The following is a 17,014-nucleotide window of genomic DNA, read 5'->3' on the forward strand; positions in this document are numbered from 1 at the left end:
GACAGGGTGGGGGTGTTTGAGATGTCCAGCCAGAGCTGTAGCTATGGGATGACCATCCCATCTCATTTCACCTTAATTTTTTTTTTTTTTTTTTTTTTTAAAGAAAGTGCTGACATGGAAGACAAGGTCATGGTCTTTAACATGTTTGAAGGCATTTGACAGCCGTCTAATTCCAGATTCTACATAAATCAGCTGATCTCAGGAGCTTTTCATTGCATGAGAAAAATTATCATTTGGTGCAGGAAAGATGCAAAGTGGGAGAACATTCATGAAATGTATTGGGATCATCCTTCGCCAGGTAGTCCAAACTGCACGTTCTCAATTTCAGGCTCTCAAAAACTTACTCTTAAGTCCCACACGTGGCTCGATCTGCACAAGGAAGTTGCTTCTCTCTTTACATGGGTGAGAAAGGCAATGAAACAGAGTTGGAGGGGGTAATTCAGGGGAGCCTCGTGTGTGTATATGCTTGGTACGGGATGAGCTTGAGTGCGAGAAGTGATACCTCACATCAAGACAGACTTCCCAAAAGTTGTGAAGACATAATCCCCAGTTCTCTGGCCACCTTGACCACTTCCAGGGTGGCTTCTGGGGGAATTAGGGCACCTGAGTTTGCTGGCTTTCTTCTGCTTTTAGAAATACGACACCAGCCGCTCAATTAGCTTGAGGAAACAAGGAATACGTTAACTTCATTGTTCTGAGAGGGTTCCTATGGGATGTGTTCCTTGGCCAAAGCCACATCACAGGAGGAAAGCTGTTGAGTTTTTCCTCAGGGGAGAGGATGATGTGGGTGTGTATAGCACCAGAGGCTGCCAGGTGTCAGTAAAGGCTCTTAAGAGTGTTGTTGATGTTTATTTAATTAGAAACTAGCCCACAAATGACTGAATGGCAGGAAGTTGAAATGGAAAGAACTGGAATCTGCCTCCTACTCACACTGACAGGCTCAGCATCTGCCCTCTCCTGAACGGTTGACCCCATGAGATCGGGGTCTGTGACTGGGTCAGTGGCATTATACCCCAGCGCCTCTCAGAAATTATTACAGTTTTAATTGTGTTTCTCTCAAATTTATATGTTGAAGTCCTGACCCCTGTGAATGTGGCCTTATTTGGAAATTGGGTCCTTGCAGATGTGATTGGTTACAATGAGGTCATTAAGGGCAAGAGTGCGCCCCTAATCCAGTATGATTGGCGTCCTTATAAAAAGGGGAAATTTGGACACAGATCCACAAACAGAGAGTATCCACGTGAAGATTGGAGTTATGCTGTCACAAGCCAAGGAATTACCAGTAACTAGGAGAGAGGCCTGGAATAGATCCTTCCCCAGTGCCTTCAGAGGGAGCATGGCCCTGCTTTGATCTTGGACTTGCGGACTTCAAAACTAAGGGACCATAAATTTCTGTTGTTTAAACCACACAGTTTGTGGTACTTTGTTATGGTAGGCCCAACAAACCAGTACTCTCTGCCTGGCACAGAGAGTGATGGCCGTTTGTTTAAATGAAAGTACCAAGTATTGTTTGGCCCCTTACGAGCTGTGAGATCTTGATGAATGACTTCTATCCACACTATGAGATGGAAGAAATGTCTTACTTATTGTATTTCTTTAAATCAAATGTATTCTGCTCCCCATCCCACTAGGTTGATAGTCACTTTGATGGCCTGATGCTTCCCCTCTACCTTACGTCCTGGGGAGCTGTGCAGGTCCTTGAGGTCCCATACCATCCAGAACCTTTGGAGAAGCCTTTTGTTCTTTGAGCACATGGAGAACAGAGCCTGAACCAAGCCGGGCTTCTCACTGAGGCTCGTGTCCTCGGCGTCCCCAAGAACACCTCAGAAACGCGTTCCTGTGAGGTCTTCTCATCCCCAGCCCGCATGATGTAGCAGAGTTCAAGTGATTCTCACAGATTTTTTTAAAATAATTTTTCAAGTTTATTTATTTGAGAGAGACAGAGACAGTTCGAGTGGGGGAGCGGCAGACAGAGAGGGAGAGACAGAGAGAAGATTCTTACAACTTTTGAGACCAGGTATTCACCTCTTCTGACCCCCTGCCACCAAATGCTCTTCCCTTTTCAAGCTTCAAGAATAAAATCTCTCCCTTGTTCTTACAGCTTCTCTCTTTTCTCTCCAAGGCCCTCGCCTCCTCACCTTCCCCTACCCTGAGACATCTCAAGTAGCTTAGGCTTTCTAAAATCAAAACCAGCAAGCTACGCTTTACCTTGGCAACGCGAACCCTTCTGAGACAAGCAAATGCAACAGCTGGGCTCCCATCTTCACTAGGAAAGGCAAAATCCAGTATGAATGAAACTCAGATTAATATGTGTGGTAGATTGTGTTACTGTTTCCGGTTATTCATTCTCTCTACAAAAGTGTTAGACATCCGCACACATTGCTGTGGTTTGCCATTCTCCCTTGTGAAATATATATATATATATATATATATATATATATATATATATATATATTCTGTCCCACTGATGTCAGGCTTAGCCTGAGACCTGATTTGGTCAATAGAAGATGAGCAGACATGGTATGATAACCCTATGTTTCCATTAGCTCCCCTTACTTTTTCCCGGTGCCATGAGAATAGTATGTTCCAAAGAGAGCCTGCTCCTTCAGCCTTGATTCTTATTAAAAAGACCCTCAGACAACTTGCAGCTGATGCAGAGCTGTGGGCTAGAGCCAACCCACAGCTGATGTGCAACATGAGGTCAAAATAAATCTTTATTGTAAGCCACTAAGATCTGGGGGCTAGAGTTGTTTGTAATCATAGTATAATCTAGCCAAAGCTTACTAGTGAAATATGTAAATAATTATCCTTCCACATTGGAAAAGGTTACATCTTTTTTTCTAAGCCTCTATTGCATTACGTGTGAAATTGACCGATTGGCTCACATGCTATCTTAAGTCCTTTCTAGTTCTTTTTTTCTTAATTTTTTGTTAATGTTTTTATTTATTTTTGAGACAGAGAGAGACAGAGCATGAGCAGGGGAGGGGCAGAGAGAGAGAGAGGGAGACACAGAATCTGAAGCAGGCTCCAGGCTCTGAGCTGTCAGCACAGAGCCCGATGCGGGACTTGAACTCATGGACTATAAGATCATGACCTGAGCTGAAGTCGGATGCTTAACCGACTGAGCCACGCAGGTGCCCCAAGTCCTTTCCAGTTCTAATCATCTAGGGTTCTAAGGCAATGTGACCAGCTTCCTTCCACATCCTGGGTCCACTGGGTTCATCCATGAAGGCATCTGCTATTTTCTTGCCCCTCTCCCCTCTTCATTCTCACTCAATGTCTATGACAAAACAGGGAGCTAACATAATAGAGTGGTAAGAACTATGGCTTAGGGCACATACAGACTCAGTTCAAATCACGGCAACCAATTTTTATGTTTGACCATTGATTAAGAGATAAGTTTACCTAACTTCCAGGAGCTTTCATTTTTCTATCTATAAAATGGGAATGATGTTAGGATTGTGATGACAGAGCAATACAACTTCTAATACAGGGCTTGTCACATATTAGGTGTTCAATAAATGTTAACTTCCTCATCCTTACAGTTGTCTCTAAGGGTTTCATCACCCAAGAGAATTGTAACCTAATAGAAATCCCAAAGGAAGGAATCCCCAAAATTAATTTCAGATATCAGCTGTAGATTGAGGAGGTGATTTAGGAATTCCTGAACCCCACACATTAAACAAGGGGGCGGGATGTGGCACCTCTCTTGTTCACTTACTTTCCAGGCTCAAGCTCATTGTGACTAGGGCGGAAAGCTGTAATTCTTTCATGGAGATTAACAGTGAAGAGTTGGGACAACAATACATTTACTGCAAGAGGGCCACACTCCTTTGTTAAGGAAGCCTAGAAAACAAAGTAACTCAGGCAACAGGGAGTGAGTGACGAGGTAGGTCAAACGCTATTGAGAAGTTGAGCGAGATGAAGTCACAGAAGTGACCATGGGGTTTGGAAATATGGAGGTCTTCTGTTTCATCAAGAAGCCATGCTTCTAAGCTGACATATTAATGTGTACTTTCGGGTGCTAGAAGCACAGAGTAGCAGTGCTGTTGTTAGCTGGCCCCCTGGAAAGCAATTTCACTACTGTATTCTGAAGACAGAGCCGATTAAAGGAAAGTGATGCCCTGGAGCAGCTTGCGGGTCCAATAATCAAAGGTATTTGGTTATAAAAGTAGAAAGTATTAAATTGATTAAACAAGGGGACCATGCGACTGAGGTTGTTCTCATACCTTAGCAGCTTACTAAGCAAACCAAAACTTAAACCTATAAAAGCCTCAGGGTTAAGAAATTGAAACTTAAGGGTAACCAATCACAAACAACCAACTGGGTCTTCCCAAATAAGGCAAACACTTAAACTGTAGCCAATCAGACAATCTCCTCGCTTTTAACAAAGATAACCTGAATTTTGGTTTGTCCGGTCATAATTATGTGCATTCTTGGAGAGGAGTCGTTGACTAAACAAACAGCATCTATTATGCCTTCTGACCAAATTAGTTTGAGATTTTTCAAAGGCAAAAGAAAACATTGGCCAATTGGTTTGCATTTCCTGGAAGATTCTTAACACTTCTTCCTATTAGTCAGATTTTCTTGGGCCGTCCTTCACCCTTCCCCCAGACCTAACTCTTTGCTTGTTTGAGAGAAATCTGTGCATGAGTTTACCAAGTTGGGGGTGGGGATTGTGCCTAGTGAAGCAATAGCAAAATGGTGTGGAGCTCAAATGCTGACTCTATGAATTTCCTGCTTGGGGTTGAGGACAAACACCAGCATCATTTTGACATTTGGCAAGATACCTGAAAAACCTGAAATTTCCCCATGTGGTTTACACCTACTCTGACATTTTAAAAGAACTGTTCCTTCAAAATGTAAATCCGAACCCTCTGATTTTTCAAAAAATAGTTCAGACTATCAGGGATAGTAAGGATATCTTAAAGGTGTTTGGGTTCAACTATCAAACACAGAAAAATCTCTACAACCCTGACAAATTTAGCCTACCTCCACGTATGTCTGAAGATGAGGGAGCTCAGTGTCTCAGTACCCAAGGGACAAAAGTACCCAGCTTTTGACTAACAGAATTCTAATTTTAAGGAGGTCCTTTCTGATATTTAATTAAAACTTGTCTTCCAACTTCCATTAAGTTATCCGTGCTGGGGATGCTATGTATGCATATTAGGCAGTGTTCTCTAGAAACAGAAACAATGCATGTTTAAGAGATTTATTATAGGAATTTGCTCATGCAGTTATGGAGGCCAAGAAATCCCACAATCTGCTGCTGTCTGCAAACTGGAGAATGGGGAAAGCCAGTGCTATGATACAGTCTGAGTCCAAAGGCCCGAGAACTAGGAGCTCTGATGCCCAAGGGAGGGAGGCAACATTCAGCTCAAGAAGAGGGAGTGAGAATTTGCCCTCCCTCTGTCTTCTTGTTCTATTGAGGTCCTCAATGGATTGGCCAATGCCAGAGCACATTGGTGACGGAGGTTCTTTTTTACTCAGTCTACTGATTCAAATGCTAATCTCCTCCTGAAATACCCTCACACATACACCCCCAGCAATAATGTTTAACCAGCTATCTGGGCCCAGCCAAGTTGACGTATAAAATTAACCATCACAGCGTGGCATAGTAAGAAATATATTTCACTTTTATCCATGGCTCCTGTCACAGAGCTCCTAAAACCCTTGGAATTTCCTGAGTGATTGGAGTGTTTTTGTTATTCATAATGAGCCTCTTTGTATCATACCTGAGTCTGTGTTAATAAGGTGACTTAGGTGGGAACTCTAGCTAGCTGCAGGATGGGGGTCCAAAGGCCAAGCCATCATTAGCGGGTTAGAGCATTTAGCTCCACCACCCTGACCCCTGGGGAGGGGAGGGAGAGGTGCAGATTGAGTTCAATAACCAATGGCCAATGATTAATCATGCCCATGTAATGAAACCTCTATAAACACTCATAAATGACAGGGTTTGTTGAGATTCAAAGTTGACAAACACATCCATGTGCTAGGAGGGTGGCACACCCCAAATCCAGGGAGACAGAGGCTTCTCAGAGGCTTGCCCTATGGACCTTTTCATCTGGCTATTCATTTCTATCCTTTATAATGAGGTGGTAATAGTAAGTATAGCATTTTCCTAAGTTCTATGAATTATTCTAGCTAATTATCAAAGCTGAGGGGAGTCGTTGTGGGAGCTTTTGAATTTTTAGCCAAAGCAGGGAGAAATGTGGGTAACCTAGGGACCCTGTACTGGCATCTGAATTGAGGGCAGTCTTGGGGGATTGGATGCTAACTCGTGGTAGTTAGTGTCAGAAATCAAGTGAATTGTTGGACTCCCACTTGGTATCCAGGGAATTAGAAAATAGGATGAATCTACTCCATCTTTCCTATGAGAATCCTTTGAACAGGTCAGACATCTTTAGTTCTTCAAATTCTCATGAGATAATTGACCAACTGCTTATCATCCATATTATCTTTCCTCACCACTCATCAGAAGCTCTAATTTGTCAAAGTTCATCTTAAAATGTTGTCTTTATAATTTAGCATACTTCTCTAGATGTGGCCTAAAAAGGACACTATACCTACTCTAGACAGGTTAATAGTTTTATGCTCCTTCAAATGGACGTGCCTTGAATATTTGCCTGTTACTTGGAGTAAGGCTGGGAAGGTTGGGCAGCAGCAGCTTTGGTCCTTTTTGTTGCCCTCATGGGCTCAGTTCTTGTGCAATCATGAGCACCCTACCCAGTGGACACAAGTCCTGTAGCTAATAGCACCCACCTCGTTAAACATTAGTTAGCGAGCCTCACTTATAACTCAAACATGTTTTCAGAAAGCTTAGCGCTCCTGCCAATGAGCTGATTGGAAAGCATCAAGTTCAACGAATTATTCTGGTAACTGACATTTTCTCCATCTTTTTACATGTTCTATGATATTGGGCATGTAGTTTGGAGCCCTGGACACTGGCATGGCTGATGCACTTTTTAATCCAGCTTTAGATCTGACCAATTATTTTCTGCGTTCCAGGCTACTATGTTGATTGTGTCAATGAAAAAAAAAATCCTGTCATGGTATGGCTCTTAGGAGACTGTGATTAACTTAAAAACAAGCGTTTTTGTTTTTGTTTTTGTTTTACATGAATTGCCAAGCTGATCTCCCTCATTTTATATTTATGTTTTACTTTTATGGGTCTGAATACAGAATTTTGCATTTAGCCTAATTGCCTTTTATTTTGTAAGAGTCAGTTACTCATTTTAGTTTGTTAAAAGCATTTTTAATTTTTTTTTAATGTTCATTTACTTACTTTGAAAGAGAGAGAGAGTGCATGTGCGTGTGCATGAGAGCAGGGGAGGGGCAGAGAGAGAGGGGGAGAGAGAGGATCCCAAGCAAGCTGTAGCACAGAGTCCACCTCGGGGCTTGAACTCACAAATCATGAGATCATGACTGCAGCCAAAAATCAAGAGTTGGACGCTTAACCAACTGAACCACCCAGGTACCCCAAAACATGTTGAATTTTTATTCAGACACATCAGTATAGGATATTTTAAGCAATTGCATTGTTTGTCCCATTGACAAAGACTTGGAGGTGGAAATTTGATCACCGTATTAGGGAAATTTCTTCCTTCAAAATATAGAGCTGCGCTATCTAAACTGTAGTCACTATCCTCATATGGATGGTAAACACTTGAAGTGTGGCCAGTTCACATTAAGATTGTGCTGTAAGTATAAAATACACACTAGATTTCAAAGCCTGTGTCTAAAAAAAAAAAAAGAAAAAGAATATCAAATCTCTCATTAACAACTGTAAAAATATTGATGAAATGTTGAAATCATATTTGGGGTATACTGGATTAAATAAAATATATTAAAATTATTTTTGCCTGTTTCTTTTTACCTATTAAAATGTGGCTAGTAGAAAACAGTAAAATTACATCTGAGGCTCACATTTGTGGCTCATGTGACATTTGTATGAGACAGTGTTGCTCTACAGGTTGAGATGGCTTCTAGCTTCCCTCTGTTGTAACTGGATCACTAGAGCAAAGTGGGTTGGGCAGGAAGCAGTGGACATTTTGAGACAAGGCCTGGTGTGTTGGTGTGTGAATAAAGGGGGAGACAAGAGGTAGCATTGGACAGCCAGAGAGCACACGTGTGTGCATAGGGCGCATATAGAAACCTGAGAAGGGCCAGAGATGAGAGTGTCTAGAAAGGCAAGGAGAGCCTACAGCAATTTGCTATAATTTCCCTGCAGTATATTATCCCCGCTAATGTTTGGACTGAAAGAGAGTTAATCCATGTAGCTCACCCAGAACTTTCCCCCAAATCCACCCAATCAGAAAAGTCTAGGCTGCTTTAGTCTAGCCTGGTACCTCCTTTATTAAGCTCACCCATGCTTTGGCAGCCGAGGTAGAAGAAAGGAATTGGAGGCTCGTGCCCCGTTGAGCCCCTCCTCCCTACCCAGGCAGAGATGACATTCACCATTTGGTGCCCAGTGTGTGGTTAGCATGCTGTCTGCCATACAGGGACTTTGAGTGCAAAGTCAAAACCAAGCTACAGTTAAGTTAGCTAACCACTAGCACTCATACCTCTGTCTTGAATTTTTAAAGTATGAAGGCAACCAGGTAGACCTTGGAGTGAACGTTCCCCATGTTTCCATTAACTGTCAATTCTCATGCAAACAGGAGGTATTGATCCCTTTCAAGATGGTAGCCATGAGTATGGCAGAGATTTCACACTGGCAGCCAGAGGTTGAACATGACCCTCAGACATATTTTGTTTGGCTTTCACAATGCTTTAAAAAATTCAGCCAACCTTGGAAAATTAGAACATCTTACATACAACTCCTCTGACTTCGAGCTTCCCTTGAAAACTCCTACAATAACACTGGGTCAGTATTCCCACAGGGTAACAAAGAGCTGGAGTAGAATAACAATAACCCCATCACACCAGCCTGTGCCAAGATCCCTGGGCATATGCAAAAATGCCACCAAATCCACATATTGGAGTTGTCTAGCTGGTTCACAGAGTTATCTGTATTCACTCACATTAGGTCTTCCTGATTGGCAAGCCAAAAGGAGTTTGCCATCAAGAACGTGGTGTGACACAGGTTTTTTCAAGATGGCTTTAATGCCAGAGAGGTATAAGAGTTAGGTGAAGGTGGAGGTTCTAGAAAGGAGAGAATAGGGTCTTAGCCCCTAACTGGATGTGTGTTTCTAAGAGGTAGGGAAGAAGAGGAGGAGGGCAAAGTATAGATTTGGGGAGGGAGGATTCTTACTCAAATTCAAGTTCATCTATAATTCGCCTCTGCTGCCTACCCAGCAGAGCTAAGAACAAGGAAACCTAGTTGGTCACTAATCAAGAACCAATGCAAATGTTTCAGTTTACTTACAAGAGTGGATTTACCATTTAGAAGGAGGTACCTTCCCTATGCATCAAAGGAAAAGACAGTGTAGCAATAGCATGGGATCCGGGTGGGGGAGAATAGGTTGCACAATGGCTTGCTGGCCCAGCCACTGAATGGAGGGGTGCCCTGCTCTCTGAGTGGCAAAGGGCGGGCAGATCATGCCCCCCATTGCTCACACATTCCAAGGTCCAAAGAGCAGGTCAGTACCGTGCTCCTGTGTTGAAGCCTGGGACAGAGAAGTGAGAAAAATCTTCCTGGTTGAAAACAATCATCTCCTATGGTATTCCACATACTTGGCTTTTATTTTAAAGCAACAGAATTTAAAAACAAAATAGCAGAAAAGGAATGGTAATTTGAACGCAGCAGCAGCTTTGAAAAAAAAGTTTTTTTAAAAGCAAATTGGATAAAAGACATTGCTTAAGAAAGACCCGAGTTCCCTTCACATTCCTGAGGTGGAAGCTAGATAGCTTTCATAAACTTGAGTCTACTCTGGTTGCTGATTTTGGCCTCGTTTCCTTTTAGAGAAAGAAAAGACTTTTGAAAGTCTCTCAGCCCACGGTGTGTTTTCTCTCCTTAGCAATGTCTAAATCGGGAGGCCAATTTTAGCCACACTGGGCAAGTTCCTGAAGAAGGGTCAGGTCTCACATGTTCTGTAATGACCAGTTTATATTGAGGACCAAACCGACCCCTTTTAAATGACCGTGCCCGTAGCCAAGATCTAGTTTCCCACTGACAGTGGTCATAGTGTGAGCTGGCCCATCAGGTCATGTGTTTATTTGCCTAGTTGTTTGGAGTGGGGACGAGGCTGAAAGACCTGATAGAAACTGAGAAATTGACTGAAAATTGACTTGCATTTTTTTTTTATAAATGTGTTCAGCGCTTTTCTACTGAAACCCAAATCTAATAAGTGCATCCTAAAACAAACCAGTGAGGAACAAACAATGATGGCTAGTCCATTTTGTCCTTGCCTTTCATTCTCGAAGTTTCTCTTGTCCATTTCTCTGGGCTCTTTTGCCCTGAGCCCAGCCTATGAGGATGGTTCTGAATTCACATCTCTTACTGCAGCCTCCAATCTGAAATGATTGAAATTTTCCTTTAGAGCCTTACGCGGGCAATTATAGACCATCATCTTACGATAGCCTTTGCCTTGTTCTCTAAGTTTCATGCTGTTGCTTACCTTTGAACCTGTGTTTGTATTGTGTGCTCAGCTAGACTCTAAGCTCATTGAGATTAGTGGGTATAGGCTGTACCTTTGTGTGTTGGCCACAGCTCTCTGGACAGTACTCTGCACAGATTAGTTTCTCAGAAACAATTTCTTGAGGGACTGGTACAATGACTGATTTGGAGCACTGAATCTGCCCCAAATGATGATTACATTTGCCCTTGTTGAAGTAAAGGGACAGAGAGATTTATTCAAACAGTAACTCAGAATCAGAGTATCTCCTGCCTAGTGAGGGTCTTCTACGTCCACAACCCTGGTAGATGGTATCCTCCACAAGAGTGCCATAGCCTACATTTGGCTTTTTCTGGTTCTGTGTTGCCTTATCTATGCACCTCCCCACCCCACCCCCACACCCCCACACCACACACACACACACACACACACACACACACACGCCACGTACCTCTCTGTTTCGCTTCTATATTCTTCCTTGTCTTCCCTTCTCTAGAAATATTGAATTTTACAAAAGTTAAACTCAGTGTCTAAGGTCAAACCCACCGAGGTGGTATTTCCCAGGAACCACAAATGTAGGGAGCAGATTATTAAAAAAATAGTTTTTACTATTTCTAAAAGTTATCTGTAATTCAAGACTACCAAAGATTTATGCATCGTATACCTTTTATACTAACATAAATTTTATGAGCAACTTGAAGGGCCAAGAAACGAGAGACCTCTTGGGAAGGGAAAGTCTATTACATCATGCAGATACAGCACCCAAGGCTGTCTGGGGCACTCTGAACAATGGAGGCAATTGAAGAATTCAGATTGAGTAGGTGATCTTTTACATCTTTACAAGGCATCTCCTGCAATACCCCAGCACTGGGATTTCAGTGGGTCCTGAGACTTCCTTCCTCTGGCATGATCTTCCCATCATGATGGGCCATGGTTCAAGATCTTTACACTACACATGCCCAGGCAACTTTTGAGTTTTTTCTCGATTTTTTAAAAATAAACTTATAAATTTGTTTTCTTTAATTAAAAAAATTTTTTTTAATGTTTTTATTTTGTCTTTGAGAGAGAGACAGAGTGCGAATGGGGGAGGGGCAGAGAGAGAGGAGACACAGAATTCGAAGCAGGCTCCAGGCTTCGAGCTGTCCGCACAGAGCCTGATGGGGGCTTGAACTCACAAACCGCGAGATCACCACCTGAGCCGAAGCCTGACGCGGTTGACTGAGCTACCCAGGTGCCCCTAAAAATAAACTTGTTAAAAGGAATTTTCACCTCCCCCCTCACAATCCACTATTATTTAAAAGTGCCTATTATGGGCTAAATTGTGTCGCTTCTTCCCCCAATTCATACGTCGAAGTCCTAACTTCTAGTCTCAGAAGCTCACTGTATTTGGAAATAGGGTTTTTAAAGGAGTAGTTAAGGTAAGATGAGGTTATGTTGTTGGGTGGACCCTAATCAACATGACTGGTGCCTTTATGAGAAGAGGACATTGGGACACAGCGATGTACAGCAGGAAGACCATGTGAAGACACAGAGAGAAGATGGCCATCAATAAGCTAAGGAGAGAGGCATTAGAAGACAGAACGCTGTTGATCTTGATCTTGGACTTCCAGCCTCCGGAACGTTAAGAAAATCGATTTCTGGTTCTTTAAGGCACCCAGTCCATGGTACTTTGTTGTGGCAGCCTGAGAAAACTAATACAGCACCCCTACGCATTTTCTCGACATCTCTGAGAAAAATACTCCTCGTGCAGGTAAAAAGTACCCCACGAGAGAATATACCCAAAGCCACGGGGTAAGCAGGGATTATAACCATCAGACTTTTCGAAGTCCCACACAACACTTTTTGTCTCCATTCTTCGTTTAAAATAAATGTTTCAAACAACAAACTCGATTCCTGTGGAGCAGCAGTTCTCTAGCCCAGCTTCCTGTTTACAATCAAGGGATTTGGAGGCCAACGACCAATGTCGGCCCCATCTCCAGAGGTTCTGAATGATTGATCTGTGTTGAGTGCCAGCACCCTATGCCCAACCTAATGCATAGCTGGGGGTGAGAAAAATTGCTTTCAAAAATCAGCTGATTAGAAAAATCCTGAGAGTTGAAAGGTTAACAAAGAGAATCCTTATATTTCTATCTTTGAAAAGATTTAGATTTCATAAATCCTTTTATATTACCCCACCAATATAAATTATACTTCTTAGTCCAAAGACGTCTCCACTCATCGAGTCGCCCAACCATCAGGGAGTTGATATTACACCATTTGGTGAGAACAGAGACTGTTTAGTGATTTCCTCACCACTGATCAATGCAAGTTACAAAATGGCAGTGAGTTTTAGGGAGCATTTAGAAACCTTCCAGTTTCAGGGAGCATCTATGCCTAGATGAAACCCCATTTGGACAGGCATGCTCTGCATCGCCCTAATTAGCAACATAGCAACACGAGCCCGATGGAGAACTGGCCTAATTTGGCGGAGCAGTTCTAGGAGCCAGTTCTCTGGAACTTGGCAGCAGGTGAAAGTGCTACGGATGCCAATTAAGCTGGAGTTGCCTTCAACCCGTAGCTGCTTAGTGGCAGCTTTTGAATGTTTGTTGGTTTTTCATTAAAGATTGATCTGACTCTGTGGATTTCGAATGTCCTTGTGTTCGGTAAGTCAATCCCAGCTTGGCAGTGGCACAGACACCAGATGTTTAAAAAAAAAAAAAAGGTCTTGGCAGAAAGTAACTCTCGAAAGTCAGCTGTGGAGTTCCAGAAGAGAAGGGCGGGATGGGGGGAGCGGTGAAAGAGGATGGTGGAGGGAGAGGCAAGACCTTCCCTCAAGGCTGAGCGTTATGGCCGCTCAGGGGCTCTGGGTGGGAAGGGACATGGAGAGGAGACGTGATCTTATGCAGCTGTTCCCAAAGGACAAAAATCTTGATGCTATCCTGTGTTGACAATAGCTTTGAGGTTACTACCTCTGGTCTTTAAGGAAAGTAAGCAAGAGAATAGTTTGGCCCATTGGAGAAGGAAAGAGAAGTTAGACAGGACAGTACGTTCACACTTCATTTTGCCAGAGGCCGCTGTAGTGCCGGGCTGGGAAAAGTTTCTTCAACTGGTGTCTAGACTGTAGCAGTCCCCCCTTATCTGTGGTTGTGGTTTCACTTTCTGTGGTTTCAGTTACTGCCGTTAACCAATATCCGGAGGCAGACGATCCTCCCCGGGACATAGCGTCAGAAGGTCAATAGTCACCCAACGCTACAACACAATGCCTACATCACTTCCTTTCGTTGAGTAGACATTTAATCAGCTCGCATCATCACAAGAGAAGGGTGAGTGCAGTACAATAAAATATTTTGAGAGAGACAGAGTAACGTTTATTATAGTATATTGTTATAGATGTCCTATTCTTATTGTTGTGAATCTCTTACGGTGCCTGATTTTTAAGTTAAATTTTATCATATATATATATATATATATATATATATATATATATGTATATGTATATGTATATATATATATACACAGACACACACACACATATATATGTATATATGTGTATATATATATATATGTGTGTATATATATGTATATATATATATATATATATGAAAAAAACACAGTATATATATATATGGTTTGGTACTATGTATGCTGTCAGGCATCCACTGGGGGTCCTGTAATATATCTCCCATGGATAAGGGGAAACTACCTAACTGTATTTTGATTGGCTAGGCAATAACCTGCTTAGCCAATCAGATTGAGCCCCTCTGGGCAACTCCAGACTAGCCGGAAACCAAACCTCACGATGGGCAAAATTCACGCTGTCAGTGTATCTTGCAGCTAAGGAGGTATCCTGACTACAATTTCTGGCAGGAGCTAATAATGGAAGTGCTTGCTAACAGCGTCACTGATAACGTGCCCCAAGTGAGACTGCTCTTCCATCCGTTAGGGCCAATCTTGCTTCTTCTGTGGCAAAGTAAACTAACTGCCTGGGGCTGATAATCTAAGGAGTGATATCACCTGCCAATATGGCCAAGGGCACAAAAATTTTAAGACTCTCAGTCTAATCCTCTAAGGTATGAGTAGTGATTTGTTTAATGTGGCTCGTGTTCTTACAGCTTAAAATGTCCTGCTCCCGGGGATTCGACAGGAGTTGCTGTTAACACCAGTCTTATTAAATCACTATATGTATACGTGTGTGTGTGTGTGTGTGTGTGTGTGTGTGTGTGTGTGTGTATGTACGTGTATATCTTAATGCATATACTTGAAAAGTTAATAATAGTATGTTAATTCTACCCTTATTATATACAATATAAAATCTATATTACATATAATAGGCAGGACATTTTTAAAGTTGATATCAATGTACATTTATTTATTTAAAAAATAAATATCCCAACTTGAAAACTGAGAGGTTCAACAGTAGTGTCTGCCGATGCCCGTCTGAAACGTGTTTCCCCCAGGTGTCTCCGTGGCTCACTCTCCAACTTCTTCAGGTCTTCACTCAAAGATTACTTTCTCCCTGATCACGCAATCTAAAATTTGAAAGCTTCCCCCACCGCCCAGATTTCATGTTATAGTTATTTCTCGTTAGCAGTTAATACTAGCATCCGGTCCATTTTAAGCGTGTTTTACTGTCTGTCTTTACCCGCTAGACTACAAACTCCACAAGGACAGGGATTTTGTGTAGCTGACATATAGCAGGCAGTCAATAAACATTTGCTCAGGGAACAGAACACTCCTGTGTTTATTGAAGGTATGCCATGTTCAAGGCCCCATGCTCTTTTCAATGGAAGATTCAAAGGTCTCTAAGACAGTCTGTGGCCTCCAGGACCTCACTCACCAGTTTGCAAGGAAATGAGAGCTGACGGTATAAAACAGTTACGGCAAGCACCAAACGAATGTTTCGGATAGTAATATGAGCAGACTGCAGAGGAGAGAGAGGAGACCAGGAAGGGCGTATGTGGTAAGGGAGGGCACTGTGGGCAAGAGTAGGCCTTGAACTTGACCTTAAGAGAAGAGGAAGGTGATAGATAAGGGTAGAAGTGGAAGGGTGTTTTAGGTGGGGACTACCTCCTTCAGTAACTTTGCAAAGAAGACACTCAGCTTTGTGAGTGCAAAAGCCACGAGGGTGGCTCTGATTCGTATCCCAGCCATATCTTGGGCTTGTTGCCATCTGGCCATCCTCAAGAAAGTGCGCATGCACCTTACAAGTGTCCTGGTCACCTCCAGGCTGGGCAAGTTATGTAACCGCTTCTTTAAAAAAATTTTTTTTTAATGTTTATTTATTTTTGAGAGAGAGAGACAGAGTGCAAGCAGGGGAGGGGCAGAGAGACAGGGAGACCCGAAATCTGAAACAGGCTCAGGCTCTGAGCTGTCAGCACAGAGCCCGACACGGGGCTCGAACTCACAAACCATGAGATGATGGCCTGAGCTGAAGCTGGACGCTTAACTCACTGAGCTTAACCCAGGCGTCCCGTGTAACTACTTCTTTTGTCACCAAGGAGAACACTCATGCTTCCCCAGTGCTGGCCTCCTCTGGAGTGAGTGTATTTTAGGATATGGGCGGTCTAATTTAGATAAGCAGTATATACAACACAGGCCAATTAATCCTGAGACTTTATCTCTATTAATGAGTTAAGAATATCTCATTTAAAGGCATTTCTTGGTAGCGAGAAATTCAGCATCATTAAAATTTACAGATAACTAGAGTCTGTTGTTTTTAAAACCAAAGCTTAAAAACCTACTGGGTGCATCACTTGTGGAACTAAATTATAAAAATACAGAGCTGTCCTCAGGGGATAAAGGCTAGTTGGTGAGTGAGCTACTTACTAAATGCCCCCTGGGCTCTATGGGTTTCTTAGTTGTACTCATTTTAATAGCTTTTTTTTTTTTTTTTTTTGTCTCTGTCATCATTTTCGGCCTCTGAGGTATCATTTGTTGTGATCAGCTTTTGTTTCTGGTTACTTGTGGACTGGGAATCCAAATGAAATCAGTTATCTTAACTATTATTTAAAAAGAACACAGGCATTGATGGAGGGGCTTGGGAGCTCTTCTCTGAGCAAAACACGTGCCCTTCAGTGCCCAGGTTGTGAGTCATCTCTGTTTTCCATTCAACCCCCATCTCCTCCTCTATGGTAGTCACCCAGAAGCCCCTTTCCTTACATTCTGACTTTGAGCTGTGATCAAGATGAGTGAGATTGTCAGGTGGCTAATTTCTGGACATGTGAACTATTACTATGGTTTGAATCCAATACACCACAAGGAAATAAGATTGATCCTTTACTGTAACAGCGCTGTCTTCCATGCCACATGCCAACTAAGAAATAGATTTGAACAGACAGTTGGCATTGTATGTCTGCTACTTGGACCTCTAGCATTTCCTATAGTTAATTACCTTATCTACAATATTCTGCAAAAATGATAAGAATTGATCCATCCTAAGGTAACCACTTACCTCGAAGTTACTCTTAAGGAGAGATGGG

The 17,014-nt window shown here is 42.5% G+C and overlaps 1 long non-coding RNA gene across 4 annotated transcripts in view; it reads left to right on the forward strand.

Annotated features, from left to right (window-relative positions):
• Positions 1 to 17,014, forward strand: part of LOC122217455 — a 111,201-nt gene that overhangs the window by 35,687 nt on the left and 58,500 nt on the right. For all 4 annotated transcript variants that reach the window (XR_006201510.1, XR_006201512.1, XR_006201511.1 and 1 more), the window contains exon 3: positions 13,707 to 13,858. This is a non-coding gene — a long non-coding RNA (uncharacterized LOC122217455). The remainder of the gene's footprint in view (positions 1 to 13,706; positions 13,859 to 17,014) is intronic.

This window comes from Panthera leo, chromosome B1 (assembly GCF_018350215.1).
Source record: "Panthera leo isolate Ple1 chromosome B1, P.leo_Ple1_pat1.1, whole genome shotgun sequence".
Taxonomy (NCBI): Eukaryota; Metazoa; Chordata; class Mammalia; order Carnivora; family Felidae; genus Panthera; species Panthera leo.